The following is a 14,815-nucleotide window of genomic DNA, read 5'->3' as shown; positions in this document are numbered from 1 at the left end:
CCTTCTTCCTTCCCCTTCTTCCTTCTTCTTCCTTCTCCTTCTTTTTCTTCTTCTTTTTCCTCCGAAATCAGGGGAAATTTGTTTTTTTTTTTTCTTTCTTTCTTTCTTCTTCTTCCTTCTTCCTTCTTCCTTCTTCTTCTTCTTCTTCCTCCGACTGCAATTTTTTCTTCCTCCTTCTCCTTCTTCCTTCCCCTTCTTCCTCCTTCTTCTTCTTCTTCTTCCTCAAAAAAAAAAAAAAAAAAACACTTTCATCTTCCCCCAAATTCGGAGGAAGAAGAAGAAGAACAAAGAAGGGGAAGGAAGAAGGAGAAAAAGGAGGAAGAAAAAAAAAACTGAATCTGGGCAGATTCGGAGGAAGAAGAAGAAGGAAGGAAGGAGGAAAGAGAAAGAAGAAGAAGAAGAAGAGAAAAAAAAAAAAAAAAAAACTTCCCCAGATTCGAGAAGAAGAAGGAGAATGAGAAGAAAGGGAAGGAAGGAGAAGAAAGGGAAGGAAGGAGAAGGAAGGAGAAGGAAGAAGAAAAAAAAAAAAAAAAAGTTGCAGTCGGAGGAAGAAGAAGAAGAAGAAGGAAGAAGAAAAAAAAAGAAAGAAAAAAAAACGTGGATGACACGTGGCGCCCAGTCAGTGCGCCACGTCACAGTTAACGAAAAACTTAACAATTTGACTAACGAATGTATGAAACTGTCCCAAAATTTACACTTTAGGTATGACTCTGAGACGAAAAAAACATGATGTACTAAATGTTGAAAACCACGAAACATGAGGGTAGTAAACAGTCTTTTACCCTAAATTATTATGACCTATTGTTTATTGAATTGAGGTTATTTCCAAAGTATAGTATGAAAATACTTACAGTAGCCTGCAAAATCTCAAGAATTCAATACCTCACAAAATTCGTAAATAGGTACATAATTTCTAGTAATCACAGTATCTCGCAAAAATAAACATATCACATCGAGTCCATATTGACATATGTTGACACATGAGTTCATGCACATGTATTCTGACATAAACAAAATTAGATGTTGTTTATACCATATTTAGGGTCTCCGTATTTAGATTTCGTACAAATACTCATGGGACTTAAATGTAATTATGTAAAAAAGGAATGGGCAAATATGTAATAAGTGAGGAGCCCTTATTCTATAAAATGACTTCTCACCCTCACAATTAGGAGAGGCCAATTCCTAGGCCCTCTCACCCTCTCTTAGAGCCTCACTCTCATTACAGAGGCTCTCACATTCTCTCCCTCACAAACAAAGAAATACATAATCAGTGTAGACGTAGCCCAAACCTTGGGGTGAACCACGATACATCTTGTGTTATTTACATTACTTGCAGATTCACGGTCGGATTTACGTTGTTCCAAGACCATCCGGTTTTGTGCATCAACATTTGGCGCCGTCTGTGGGAAACGATACGAAAAGTTGTGTAGGTTCTCTTTCATTTTTTCACCTCCATCGTGAATCTGCAGAAACTCAAGAACCATGCAGTACGTAGCCTATTCTCAACCACAAACTTGTAGCAGAGTAAGATATTTGCACATTATCTATAACCCAAGATCCCGAACAAAGATGACAGCCAAATCCAAAACATCAGATCAGAGAACCAAATCATGAAGCCACCACTAAGATTGAAACTGTTGCAGGTGTTCTCATCAATGGTTTTGATGCTGTACAAGTGTCAGGCAAGAGCTACCAACCTCTAAGAGTCGGGCAGGAGCTACTAATCTTTCTCTAGACTATTTCTCTCTCTAACCTACAAAAGAACCGACAGACAGAGGCCCATGTTCAAAACAGAGGCCCATGTTCAAGGTGATCAACATCCAGCATCCCAGCGCACTCCACCGATGAATCCATCGTTGTGGAGCTCCCGGCCCCCTGTGTTTTCCTCAAAGTAGAAGCAAAAGACGATTCCAAATCACAGGAAAAATCTTCTACGGTTTCTCTCTCAACCTCCCAAGGTTGCCGCCAAAAATGGCGGCCGGAAAGCAAAAAGCTCCGGCGCCGCCGAGCGCAGAGAAAATAAACTCAAGGGTCTGGTTTTACTCCCTTCTACTCACACTCCAGTACTTCCCTTTACTCATCTCTGTCATTAACTCTTTCCACGAAAATGGGTTGATTTTTTACTTCCAAAGTCACCCACATAATTTGATTTTCCTTCTGATTTCTAAAACATCTCAACTGGGTTCTGACACCAACCCCATTTTCCCATTTTCCCATCTGGATGAGGGGTTTGCAGTGCGAGTAGGGAGAGTAAGAGGAAAAGTCTTGGGCGCTTTTTCTCTATACTCTATAGAAACTCGGTTTAGAGGTCGGCAATGGAGGACCCATCGGCGGAGATGGAGGTTGGGACCTTTCCGGAGTCGTTCAGGAAGTTTTTGGACTCGCAGAGGGAACTGCTCCACAGCCAGATCGATTAGCTCCAGAGAATCGTCGGCACCCAACGCAAACTTACCCATGTCAATCCTCTCTCCCAATAGATGGCAGCTGGTGCTTTTTCAATTAAAATTGATGGTCCAATTGTAGAAAAAAGACCTAGGGATTTGCTAAATCCAAAGGCTATAAAGTATATGCAATCTGTTTTTTCTTTTTTTTCGATGAAAGATGCGATTAGGAAGAAGGAATCTCGGGAGCCCAATGCTCTATTCGGCATTACAGTCACACAGAGAGCCAAATACTCCACCATGTGGTCCACCACAGAAGAAAGGACATGGGTGACATGAGCTTTCCTCTACAAGACCACATGCCATCCCACTACAAGGTCCCAAGCAGCAACCACGAGAAAAGCAAAAGCGGAGATAAGATCCCTTTCTTATTATTAGTTCTATTATCATTTCTGCCATCTGCAAAAGGGAAAAGAAAAAAAGAGACAGAAAGAAAAGCAGAAAGTAAAAGCAGAAAGTAAAAGCAGATAAAAAGAAGCAGACATAATTACGGTGGTGATGACATGCAGAAAAGCGAATTATAGGCGTGACCCATTTAGCAGAGGGTTGGATTTTATTTTTAAATGATGTAATTTATTTTTCTTATCTTTCAAAGACATCTGTAAAAACCACATCAGATGGTAAAAAAAAAAGGGCAAAGCCCAAAATAAATGGGCTGAAATGTTGTGTGGAGAGCGAAGGCCCATAAGCCCAAAATAGCACCAACCAGGTGAACAAAAGTACGACCAGCACTACAAAAAATTATTCGGCACCCCGCCGCTATTACCACCAACCAGGTGATCAAAAGTACGCCCAGTACTCCAAAATTATTCGGCAACTTGCCTCTATTATCACCAACCAGGTGACCAAAAGTACGCCCAGTACTCCAAAATTATTCAGCAACCTGCCTCTATTATCACCAACCAGGTGACCAAAAGTACGCCTAGTACTCCAAAATTATTCGGCAACTTGCTGCTATTACCACCAACAGGTGATGAAATGTACAACTCGTACTCTAATATCATTTGGCAACTAGCCATTCATGCCACCAACCAGATGATGAAATGTACAACCCGTACTTTCCTTCATGCCACCAACCAGGTGATCAAAAGTACGTCCAGTACTCCCAAATTATACATGAGCATTACTCATGTCAATTATACATAAACATTCATGAGCATTACTCATATCAATCATACATAAACATTCATGAGCATCACTCATGTCAACATTCATGAGCATCACTCATGTCAACATCCATGAGCATCACTCATATCAATCAAACATAAACATTCATGGGCATCACTCATGTCAATCAGCTTCATTTACAAAAGTTTTAGCTTCAAAAGCTTCATTTACAGAGCTCCAGCTTCAAAAGCTTTATTTACAAAAGCTCTAGCTTCAAAAGCTTCATTTACAGAGCTCTAGCTTCAAAAGCTTCATTTATAGAGCTCTAGCTTCAAAGCTTCACTTGCAAAGCTTCACCTACAAAGCTTCAGTGCAATTTATACAAATACCGCCTCCGAACAACCGCCACTTCGGCCCATACATGGATTCAATTTAAAGTCTCCAGCCAACAGACTCTATTGACCGAAGACTTGGGGGACTACATTATGTACCATATATTGGGCCTCAACTGGGCCTCATAAAAAATACTTAGGGGACTTAGCCCATTATTTATGTACTGAGGAGCGAGCCCTTATTCTATAAAAGGGACTCCCTCGCTTTCATTAGAGAGCACCCATTATTCATGTACTGAGGAGCGATCCCTTATTTTATAAAAGGGACTCCTTCACCTCCATTAGAGAGCATCGCCGCCGGCTGAGCAACCGCCTCGCCGCGAGCATCACTCATAACCCATAACTTATGTAGTGAGGAGCGAGCCCTTATTCTATAAAAAAGACTCCCTCACCATCATTAGAGAGCATCGCCGCCTACTGAGCAACTGCCTCGCCGCGAGCATCAACTCTAGCCCATTACTTATGTATTGAGGAGCGAGCCCTTATTCTATAAAAGGGATTCCCTCACCATCATTAGAGAGCATCAACTCTAGCCCATCATTCATGTATTGAGGAGCGAGCCCTTATTCTATAAAAGGGACTCCCTCACCTTCAACGCCACAAACCGAGCCAACCAAGGCAACATAAGCCACGAGCCGAGCAACCTCGCAGCATGGGCTACTGCTTATCGAGCATCAGTTCAAGACAACATCTAGTTACTTCGGCCCACACATGGACTGAATTTCAAGTCTCCAGCCGAAAGACTCTCTTGAATGAAGACTTGGGGGACTACTGTTTATACCATATTTAGGGCCTCCGTATTTAGATATCGTACAAATACTCATGGGACTTAAATGTAATTATGTAAGAAAGTAATGGGCAAATATGTAATAAGTGAGGAGCCCTTATTTTATAAAATGACTATCACCCTCACAATTAGGAGAGGCCAATTCCTAGGCCCTCTCACCCTCTCTTATAGCCTCACTCTCATTATAGAGTCTCTCACATTCTCTCCCTCACAAATAGAGAAATACATAATCGGTGTGGACGTAGTCCAAACATTAGGGTGAACCACGATACATCTTATGTTATCTACATTACTTGCAGATTCACGGTCGGATTTACGTTGTTCCAAGACCATCCGGTTTTGTGCATCAACATTTGGCGTCGTCTGTGGGAAACGATACGAAAAGTTGCGTAGGTTCTCTTTCATTTTTTCACCTCCATAGTGAATCTGCAGAAACTCAAGAACCATGCAATACGTAGCCCATTCTCAACCACAAACTTGTAGCAGAGCAAGATATTTGCACATTATCTATAACCCAAGATCCCGAACAAAGATGACAGCCAAATCCAAAACATCAGATTAGAGAACCAAATCATGAAGCCACCACTAAGATTGAAACTGTTGCAGGTGTTCTCATCAATGGTTTTGATGCTGTACAAGTGTCAGGCAGGAGCTACCAACCTCCAAGAGTCGGGTATGAGCTACCATGTCAGGCAGGAGCTACTAATCTCTCTCTAGACTCTTTCTCTCTCTAACCTACAAAAGAACCGACAAACAGAGGCCCATGTTCAAGGTGATCAACATCCAGCATCCCAGCGCACTCCACCGATGAATCCATCGTTGTGGAGCTCCCGGCCCCTCGTGTCTTCCTCAAAGTAGAAGCAAAAGACGATTCCAAATCACAGGAAAAATCTCCTACGGTCTCTCTCTCAGCATCCCAAGGTCGCTGCCAAAAATGGCGGCCGGAAAGCAAAAAGCTCCGGCACCGCTGAGCGTAGAGAATGGGCAAATATGTAATAAGTGAGGAGCCCTTATTCTATAAAAGGACTCCTCACCCTCACAATTAGGAGAGGCCAATTCCTAGGCCTTCTCACCCCCTCTCATAGCATCACTCTCATTACAGAGGCTCTCACATTCTCTCCCTCACAAATAGAGAAATACATAATCGGTGTGGACGTAGCCCAAACCTTGCGGTGAACCACGATACATCTTGTGTTATTTACATTACTTGCAGATTCACGGTCGGATTTACGTTGTTCCAAGACCATCCAGTTTTGTGCATCAACAGATGTAATAATGATTTACGCTCTAGTACTACAATCACGTGAATAGGCGCTAAGTGCGTCACATACCAGTCCCAATTGCCTATCGCAATCTAGGACATGACTGGCACCTACAATGCATCCAAAATGAGCATATGGTGCGATATGAACATACACGTGAAAGATTGGCCCTTGCTTGGGCAATTACTAACACCAGTGCAGCACACAATGAGCATATAACACAAATATGATCATGCAATGGTAAATTGATAATTCGATAATTCAATAACCCTAGTCAAAATATTATTCATAACCGTAAATATCATTAAAGCATCCATACTAATACGCATACATGTGTATCCCGTAAGATGTAGTATAATTGCATGAATTCCGTAAATACGTTAATTTTTATATACGTTACCCTAATCTAGGTGTAACGTAGAAAAATCTTTACCAAATATATAAATGGAAACTAACAAATATATATATATATATATATATATATATATATATTATATAAAAGAAAAGACCCACTCACAGGTACTTACGATGTCACATCCTTTTGAGCTAAGAAAGTTGGAATCTCTGATACTAATCGCACCCAAGTATAATATTGGGACCCATTAGTAAAACTCAACTTAAATGATCAAATTTGAGAAAACGAAGTGCAGATTTGGAATCAGAGCATCAAAATACGTTAAGAGGGGTCCCGGGCAAATTTTGTAAAAAGTCAACGAAAATTGAACGATCAACCCTAAAAAGTCAACAAAAACGCCATGATGGTCAACTATGTTAAAACTTCATAATTTTCCTAAATTGATGTTAAAAATGGACTCTAGATGTCGAAATTAGCTTATAAGGGTTTCCGAGAAAAATTTTTAAAGGTCGACACAAAGAATATTCTAGGAATATTCTGAAATATTCCATATGCATTTTAGAACCGGGACAGGCCGGATCCCAGGTTCGGATCCAGATCCGAGTCGCAGATCTAGGCTTTAGGTATCGTTTGGTATATGGGACGGGATGGAACGGAGTGGGACGAGGCGTTCTGTCCCACGTTTGGTGCACCTAAAACGGATGGAACGCGTTGTTCCACGGGACGAATTTTGGGTGAATTTTCGCTCCGTCTCACCCCCTGGAACGACTCGTTCCACATCCGTGGAACACAAAATTATAATCTCTCCGTCTCCTTCTTCTTCCTCCTTGTTTCCATCCGATGGCATCTTTGCTCACTCTGCGTTCCGTCCTGTCCCGTCCCTTCCCGTCCCATTCCGTTCCGTCTTGTCTGCATACCAAACGATAAAGGAACAATTAAAAACAGTAGATTAGCAAATCGAATGAAAAAGAAAGATGACAGATATTCTCTAACAAAAGGATAGGGGTTCATACAGGAAACGCAGTTTTGCAAGGTTGCCAAGTAAAGATCCAAGCTCTTCGGGAATGTTTCCAGTCGTTCATCATTCATTAGTTCATTCCAGTTCCCACAACCAAACACTCCCAAATTCAATAACACACAGAGACATATCTTCGACATTTGCAACAAGCTTGCAATTGTGAAAGAAGCCAAACAGCAGAATCATCCAAACAGAAACAGAGCTGGAGGACGTTATCGTTGTTGGGTCTGTTAGAGCTCAGGTAAGCAGCTAGCGTTGACCGATCAAAATCCAAAGCATCTCTGCGTTGACCGGATTCCAGAAAATTCGGTGGCTGTTTGATTAAATTGCAGACTGCATTTGGAAAAGCATGTCGCTGCCTCTTAGAGGGAGAGGTTGAAATCTCAGCTTGCTAGTTTTGGAGAAGAAAGAAAGAAAGGTAAAAGGTTTGGGAGGAAGACAGAGGAGCTGCGGATAGAGGACTCTCAATCAGTCAAAAGTTGCAGCCCACCAAGTCGGAAGTTTCGTTTCTTCAAAGTGAGATTTATGATTTTATTCACCATCAATTATTTTGATCATTTAGTAAAAAAAACAAAATTATCTTCAATTTTTTTCAAATTATTATGGATCATTGTTTATTGAATTGAGGTTATTTTTATCGTTTACTCCTTATTTAAGGATCATTTTTAGCAATTTCAAATCTCAAAAATCAAATTGATGAATTATGACACACTCCTTACCTTCAGAGTACGTGACGCATCAAGTGCGTAGGTGAAAAATACACTATGTTCAGTTTTAATTTCAATAGAATTACTTTAACTTTACATTATTATATATATGTATTTTGACGGGATGTTTTTATACGTATATAAATACTTTAGACTTATTGTTTATGTAATAAGTATTATATTATAGTATTGTACTGAAGGAGAAAGAAAGTATGAGTTTGGAGGCATGAAAGAGGAATCACTGCACTTCGATCACGGCTGAATGACATTCTCTTTTATGCAACCGTAACTTGATATCTTCTTTACATATTTATTTTCTTGCTGTCTTTTCACTATTTTTGAATAACAAATTATTTCAAATTTCAGGGATGAATTTTTTTTTTTTTAAGATGGGTAGATTGTGACAACCCGTCCCTAATTATACAATTTTATAAATTCTAAAAGAGTGAATTGACAAAATGTGCCTAGAGGCGAAATCGTCGACTTTCATTGACCGCCTTTTCGTGACGTGTATAAGCTACTATTTTGGCATATTCTCGAAGTACTTAACGATTCAAATGTGTAGGCGCAAGCGAGGTCGAATTTGGAGCTACGACCAAGATTTTATGGAACTACGAAACTCGAGGTGTTTTGTGAAATTTAAATTTTTTGGTATTTTAATATTTTAATATTTTCTAAGGAGATATTTTGAATATGGTATAATTTATTTTGGCCCGTGGGGTCTATGCCTCACTTAACTCTCATCTCATCTCTCACCACGTGGCCTCTTTCCCTCATCTCAGGGACCCTCTCTCTTTCTTCACTCTATCTTTCCCGCATATGTCTTTCACCTCTCTCTCTTCCTTCTTCCTTGGCAAGCACCAAGAGGGTGCAACCACCTTGAACAAACCACCACCACTCGTCATTTCTAGCGAACACCACTCGATAAGCATCCCCATCACGAACTTAACCCAGGTCGAAACCCTCGTTCTCTCACTCTTCCTCACTGCACAATACAGTCACTATGCAAAAATCGAGTCCGGCGAGTTCTCGCTGTCTCCGACGAAGGTAAGGCCTAAAACATTCCTATAAATTTGTAGATCATGACTAGGACTACGTTTGGGATGTTTTGAGACGGTTTATGGGTGTTTAGACGTAGGAATCATGTCGGGAAAACTTCCCCAAATTTTTCAGCGAAGCTCCGGCACTATGCAGGTCATTTCGGACCATTTCCTGTCACAACTCAACCTCGAATTGGTACATTTCAATTCCTTAACTCCTAAGCTTTATTTTGACTTTTGAATTTTGGATTTTGGTTTAGAGATGAATTAGTTAGAGCAATTGAAATTTTCCCGGCTAACTTTCCCTATAATCCGACGACCCGTTGGAGAAGAAGAAGAAGAAGAAGAAGAAGAAAAAAAGGGCCTTAGGCCCAAAACTGGTCCAAAGTTATTGGCCCAAATCCTTAGCCTGAACGGCCCAAACCTTGGGCCAATGTTCCTAACCTAGCCCAATTTTCTAAATGGGCTGAGAATATTCTAAGAATATTCCTTATGTTGATTTTTCGAAATTTTCTCGGGAACCCTCCTAGGCTAATTTCGACGCTCTGAGTCCGTTTTTGACATCCATTTAGTGAAATTTTAAAGTTTTAACATAGTTGACCATCGAGACGCCTCGGTTGACCTTTTTTAGGGTTGACCGTCGACCTTCCCGTTGACTTTTTACAAAATTTACCGGGGACCCTCCATAGCATATTTCAACTCATTGATTCCAAATCTGCCATCCGTTTTTCGAAATTCAACCGTTTTAAGATAGTTCCTTTATTAGCCATACTTTGTACGAAAATGTGTAATTACATTAATACGTTATATTTACCTAAATGGTTTTGTTTTTAGGCGAAACGCTTCACAAGGACTCTCGATGCTACGAGGCAGGTTTGACTCAACGACGTGATCTGTGAGTGGGTCTTTTTCTTTTTATAGTATATATGTATGATTGATAGTTTTCATTTATGCATTTAAACAAGAATTTCTTACATACGCCTGGATTAGACTAAAGTTTATAAGAATTAGTGAAAATGACGGAATTTATGAGATATGCTAAATCCTACGGGATATGCATGTAAGTTTATTATGTTGACTAAAATTATTGAATTGTTATGGCATGCTTATATTTATGTAGTCTGCTCATCATTGTTGCACCCCGGTGTTAGTGTTCGCCCAGGGCCAGGGCCAGTCTTTCACGTGTATGTTCACCTCCGCATCGCACGCTCGCCTTGGATCCAAGTAGGTGCCAGTCTTGTCGTACAAGTTGCATTAGGCAACTCCGACTCGTAGGTGACCGCAAATAGCGCCAGTCTTCATGTGATTGTAGCACTAGAGTGTATATTATGATTACATCTAGTTCTGTCGTATAGGTCACATTAGGCGACTCTGACTCGTGTGCTAGCATAGATTGATGAACATCAGTTCAGTCGTGCAGGTCGCATTAGGCGACTCCGACTTGTGTGCTAGCATAGATTGTTTGAGCACCTGATTTTACTTATATTACTGTTAAGATTTTGTGATTTTGGATATCCTACCCTTAGTTACAAGATATTGTGCCGTAATGAATTTTTGAGATTTTGCAGGCTACGGTAAATATTTTTATACTATACGTAGTAAGTATATTTTTGAGATTTTGCAGGCTACGGTTACAATGTTTTCAGAAAGGTTTTTATAAAACTTTATTTTCAGGCCTACTCACCCTTTGTTTTTTGCCCCTCCAGGTCTTAACTGCTGAACTTTTGTATCGACGAGGATTCTTGGCAAATCTCAGTATGGGTGGCTACCTTTGAGGGTATAATCTTTATCCTACCTACTGTACCTTACTTATGCTCTGTCATCACTTGTAAAATGGGTTCCTGCTCACTAGTGCACTCTTATATTTAGGCACTTTTAGGTTTAAATTTATTCATATTTTTCACATCACTACACTTTATGGCTTCGTCACCTTCTAGGTGTCGACCAGCCAGTTTTCTGAAATGCAGTCTGGGGGCCGCTTAGGCTCTGGGCGTCAGGCCGCCGCCGCGATCTTTCAAAAACGTTCAGTAAATCGGCAAGGGTATTAGGCGGTGCTAGGGAGCCGACTAGGCGTTGCTAGGCTACTGACTAAGCGTGCTAGGTTGCTGACTAGGCGTGCTAGGCAACCTAGGCGCTGGGCTAAGCAGCCTCCGCGATGGTTCTGTTAAAATATTATACTTTCACCATTTCACTACATCGCGAGGGTGACGACATCAAATTTGAAAAGAGCAACCGAGAGAGCGTGAGGGAAGAGTAAGCGTGAGAGAGATCTATATAAGGAATTAGAATAACAATGCAATTGCAGAAAGAAAGAAAAATTGAGAACTTTGACCTGGAAGCTTCAAATTTCTTCGTCGTAGAGGATTTCTTCGCTGTGCTTGAGGAATTTAACAAAACTCATGATTAAATTTTGGAAAATTATACAGAGCAAGAAGATGGAAATTAGGCAGAGAATATGGGGAATCAGGCGGAGCAATCGAAGAAGAATGGAAGAGAGAGGAAACGAGAAACCCCGAAATAAAGGCTTGTCGATTTCCAAGGCTTCAACCACTCCCGGGGAAGATAATAATGACTCCCCTCTGTCAGATGGATTTCCACCATTATTAAACAAATATATTATATATTATTATCTATTTCCAAAGCCTTACCAATTTCCAAGGCTTCAAAAGCCACTCCCGGGGAAGATAATCCGACCATCGCTCACTCATCTGTTCCAACACATGAGGTTATTCTAGATTACAGTGATGTCTTAGATGAGATAACCCAACCCCAAGAGAATCGTGAGATTTCGGTCCACTGTGCAGTATTGGATGAGGTTTGGAATCAGAATGAGATAATCATTGACGATGTTTTTACTAATCTAGCAAAGGTGACAAGATCACATATACCCACTACAAAAGGATATACGAACCTCAAGTATGTTGTAATACTACCTGGGAAGATCGAACCGTCCCCAAAGGTGGGGAGGCCGCACCTTTTACGCAACTTCTACGTGGCCCGGTACATTGACGGGCTAGCCAATCATCCACTCCTACCCTAAAGCATGGCAGACCCCTTGGTTCAAAGGATTCACAACCCCAGAAGAGGAAAACGGCATAAACTAGTGACCCTAGTTTGAATCCGACCATCGCTCACTCATCTGTTCCAACACATGAGGTTATTCTAGATTACGGTGATGTTTTAGATAAAACAGCCCGACCTCCCGAGAATCGTGAGATTTCAGTCCACTATGCAGTATTGGATAAGGTTTAGAATCAGAATGAGATGATTGTTGATGATGCATTTGAGTACGCAGTAACTACTAACATCATGCTTAGCGATGACATTAAACCATGTTCTGTTAATGAATGCCGACGTAGAACGGATTGGTCAAACTGGAAACAAGCAATCCAGGTCGAACTCGATTTGCTTGTGAAACATAAGGTGTTTGGACCTATAGCTTCTACCCCACCACATGCGAAGCCTGTGGGCTATAAATGGGTTTTCGTGAGGAAGCGTAATGAGAAAAATGAAATAGTGCGATACAAAGCACACCTCGTAGTGTCCCTCCCTTAAATCTGTTAATTTCAGAGGGCTAGAAATAAAAAGTATAAGGCTTTTCTCAACGCTCTGTGATTGATTACAAGGAGACGTATTCCCCTATAATGGACGTCATAACGTTCTACTACCTTATCAGTTTGGTAGTTTCTGAAAAACTGAATATGCAGCTTATGGATATGCTAACCGCGTATCTTTATGAGGATCTAGATACGAAAATCTACATGAAAGTTCCAAAATGACTTCTATTGACTGGTTTAAATAGTTCTAGACCACGGAACACTCTCTTTATTTGATTAATGAGATCACTCTACGGATTGAAACAATCGGGGCGGATGTGGAATAACCGTTTGAGTGAATATTTGACAAGTTAGAGTAATGTGAACAACGAATTATGCCCATGCGTGTTTATAAAGAAGTCACATTCTGGATTTGCGATCATTGTAGTTTATGTTGACGACATGAACCTCATCGGATCTTTTCGTAAAGCTTGAGAAAATTGATGTTCACTTGAAATCGGAATTTGAGATGAAAGATCTTAGGAAAACTCGATATTGTTTCAGCCTGGAGATCGAGCATTGTTTAGATGGAATCCTAGTACATCAATCGAACTACACCCAAAAGGTGTTGCGATGTTTTAATGGGGATAAAACGAAGTCTTCGAGTACTCTTATGGTCGTTCGGACTCTAAATGCTAAATGAGATCCCTTCCATCCTAAGAAGGATGAGGAAGAGATTTTGGAGCCTGAAGTTCCATACCTAAGTGCAATTGGTGCTTTATTGTACTTGGCTCAATGCACTAGACCTGACATCTCCTTCACTGTTAAACTTTTGGTTAGATATAGCAATTCGCCCACACGAAGACACTGGAATGGTGTTAAAGACATTTTCTAATACCTCAAGGGTACGACAGATTTGGGCTTGTTCTACACCCACGAATCCTCGAGGGGAGCTGCCGTCCCCTTCGATTCTCAAGTTGATTCCCGGGTTATTGGTTACGCAGATGCTGGATATCTGTCTGACCCACTTAAGGCATGTTCTCAAACGGGTTATGTCTTTACCGTTGGAGACACCGCTATATCTTGGAGGTCTACTAAGCAAACACTAGTTGCGACTTCTTCGAACCATGCTTAGATCTTTGCCCTGCATGAAACATTGTGTGAATGCTTTTGGTTGAGAGCATTCATGGAACATATTCGAAGCACTAGTGGTCTTACTACTGTCTTTGACCTTCCTACGAAGATCTTTGAAGAAAATGCAACATATATCGAGCAATTAAAGAAAGAATACATTAAGGGAAACAACACCAAGCACATAGCGCCAAAATTCTTTTATTCTCACTAGCAACAACAGCATCAGAACATTGAAGTTAAGCAAATCTGTTCCCAGGACAACCTGGCCGATCTCTTTACCAAGTCATTGCCCAAGTCTACTTTTTAGAAGCTTGTCCAAGGAATCGGTATGCGTAAATTATTTCAGGGGAAGTATCTTGAAGCATACGACTTGATCTTAATGTACTCTTTTTTATGAGGCGCCCATCCTAGGATGATCATACTCCGTTGAGTTCACTACTTTCATCCTGTTTGATGTTTGTTTTTGACATTATGCATACTTCTCACTTTTCTCCTTAGTCTGTGGGTTTTCACCTACCTTAGGTTTTACCATAGCGAGGTTTTGTGAGTTTTACTACCAATGCATACTTTCTTTAAATTTGAGACTCGCATTCGCCCGTTGTGCCACCGACTTCATCAACTGTTCTACCTTATCTGCTGAATATCTGATGCAATGTTTTGTTTGAGTATTTACACACTCAAGGGGGAGTGTTGCAGTCATATTTAGAGTAGGAATGTGATTGTGTAAATCCTAGTGTATCTAGGGATATCTTTGAATATTCTCTTTAGTAGTTAATATCCTATTAGAGTTGTAATCCTAAAAAAGTAAGGATTTAACCTATCCCACTACTATAAATAAATGCACAATGGGGTTATACAACACACACATCACAATTAAATCTCTCTCTTCTCTCTCTTGTCGTTGGCCTCTCTCCCTCTCTAGTCCTAAATATAGTTCGGTCAAATAGGGCTACAATAGAATCGATATATTAAATCTTTTTTGTGCCTATATTTTTTATAACTTTTATTTGTATTTGTACCCATATTTTTAATT

At 40.5% G+C, this 14,815-nt stretch overlaps 1 protein-coding gene across 2 annotated transcripts in view; it reads right to left on the bottom strand.

Annotated features, from left to right (window-relative positions):
* LOC126603664 (BRASSINOSTEROID INSENSITIVE 1-associated receptor kinase 1-like) overlaps positions 1-14,815 on the bottom strand; it is a 76,381-nt gene that overhangs the window by 36,381 nt on the left and 25,185 nt on the right. The window lies entirely within an intron of this gene.

This window comes from Malus sylvestris, chromosome 15 (genome assembly GCF_916048215.2).
Source record: "Malus sylvestris chromosome 15, drMalSylv7.2, whole genome shotgun sequence".
NCBI classification, from domain to species: domain Eukaryota; kingdom Viridiplantae; phylum Streptophyta; class Magnoliopsida; order Rosales; family Rosaceae; genus Malus; species Malus sylvestris.
This window is presented reverse-complemented; position numbering and strand designations above follow the sequence as displayed.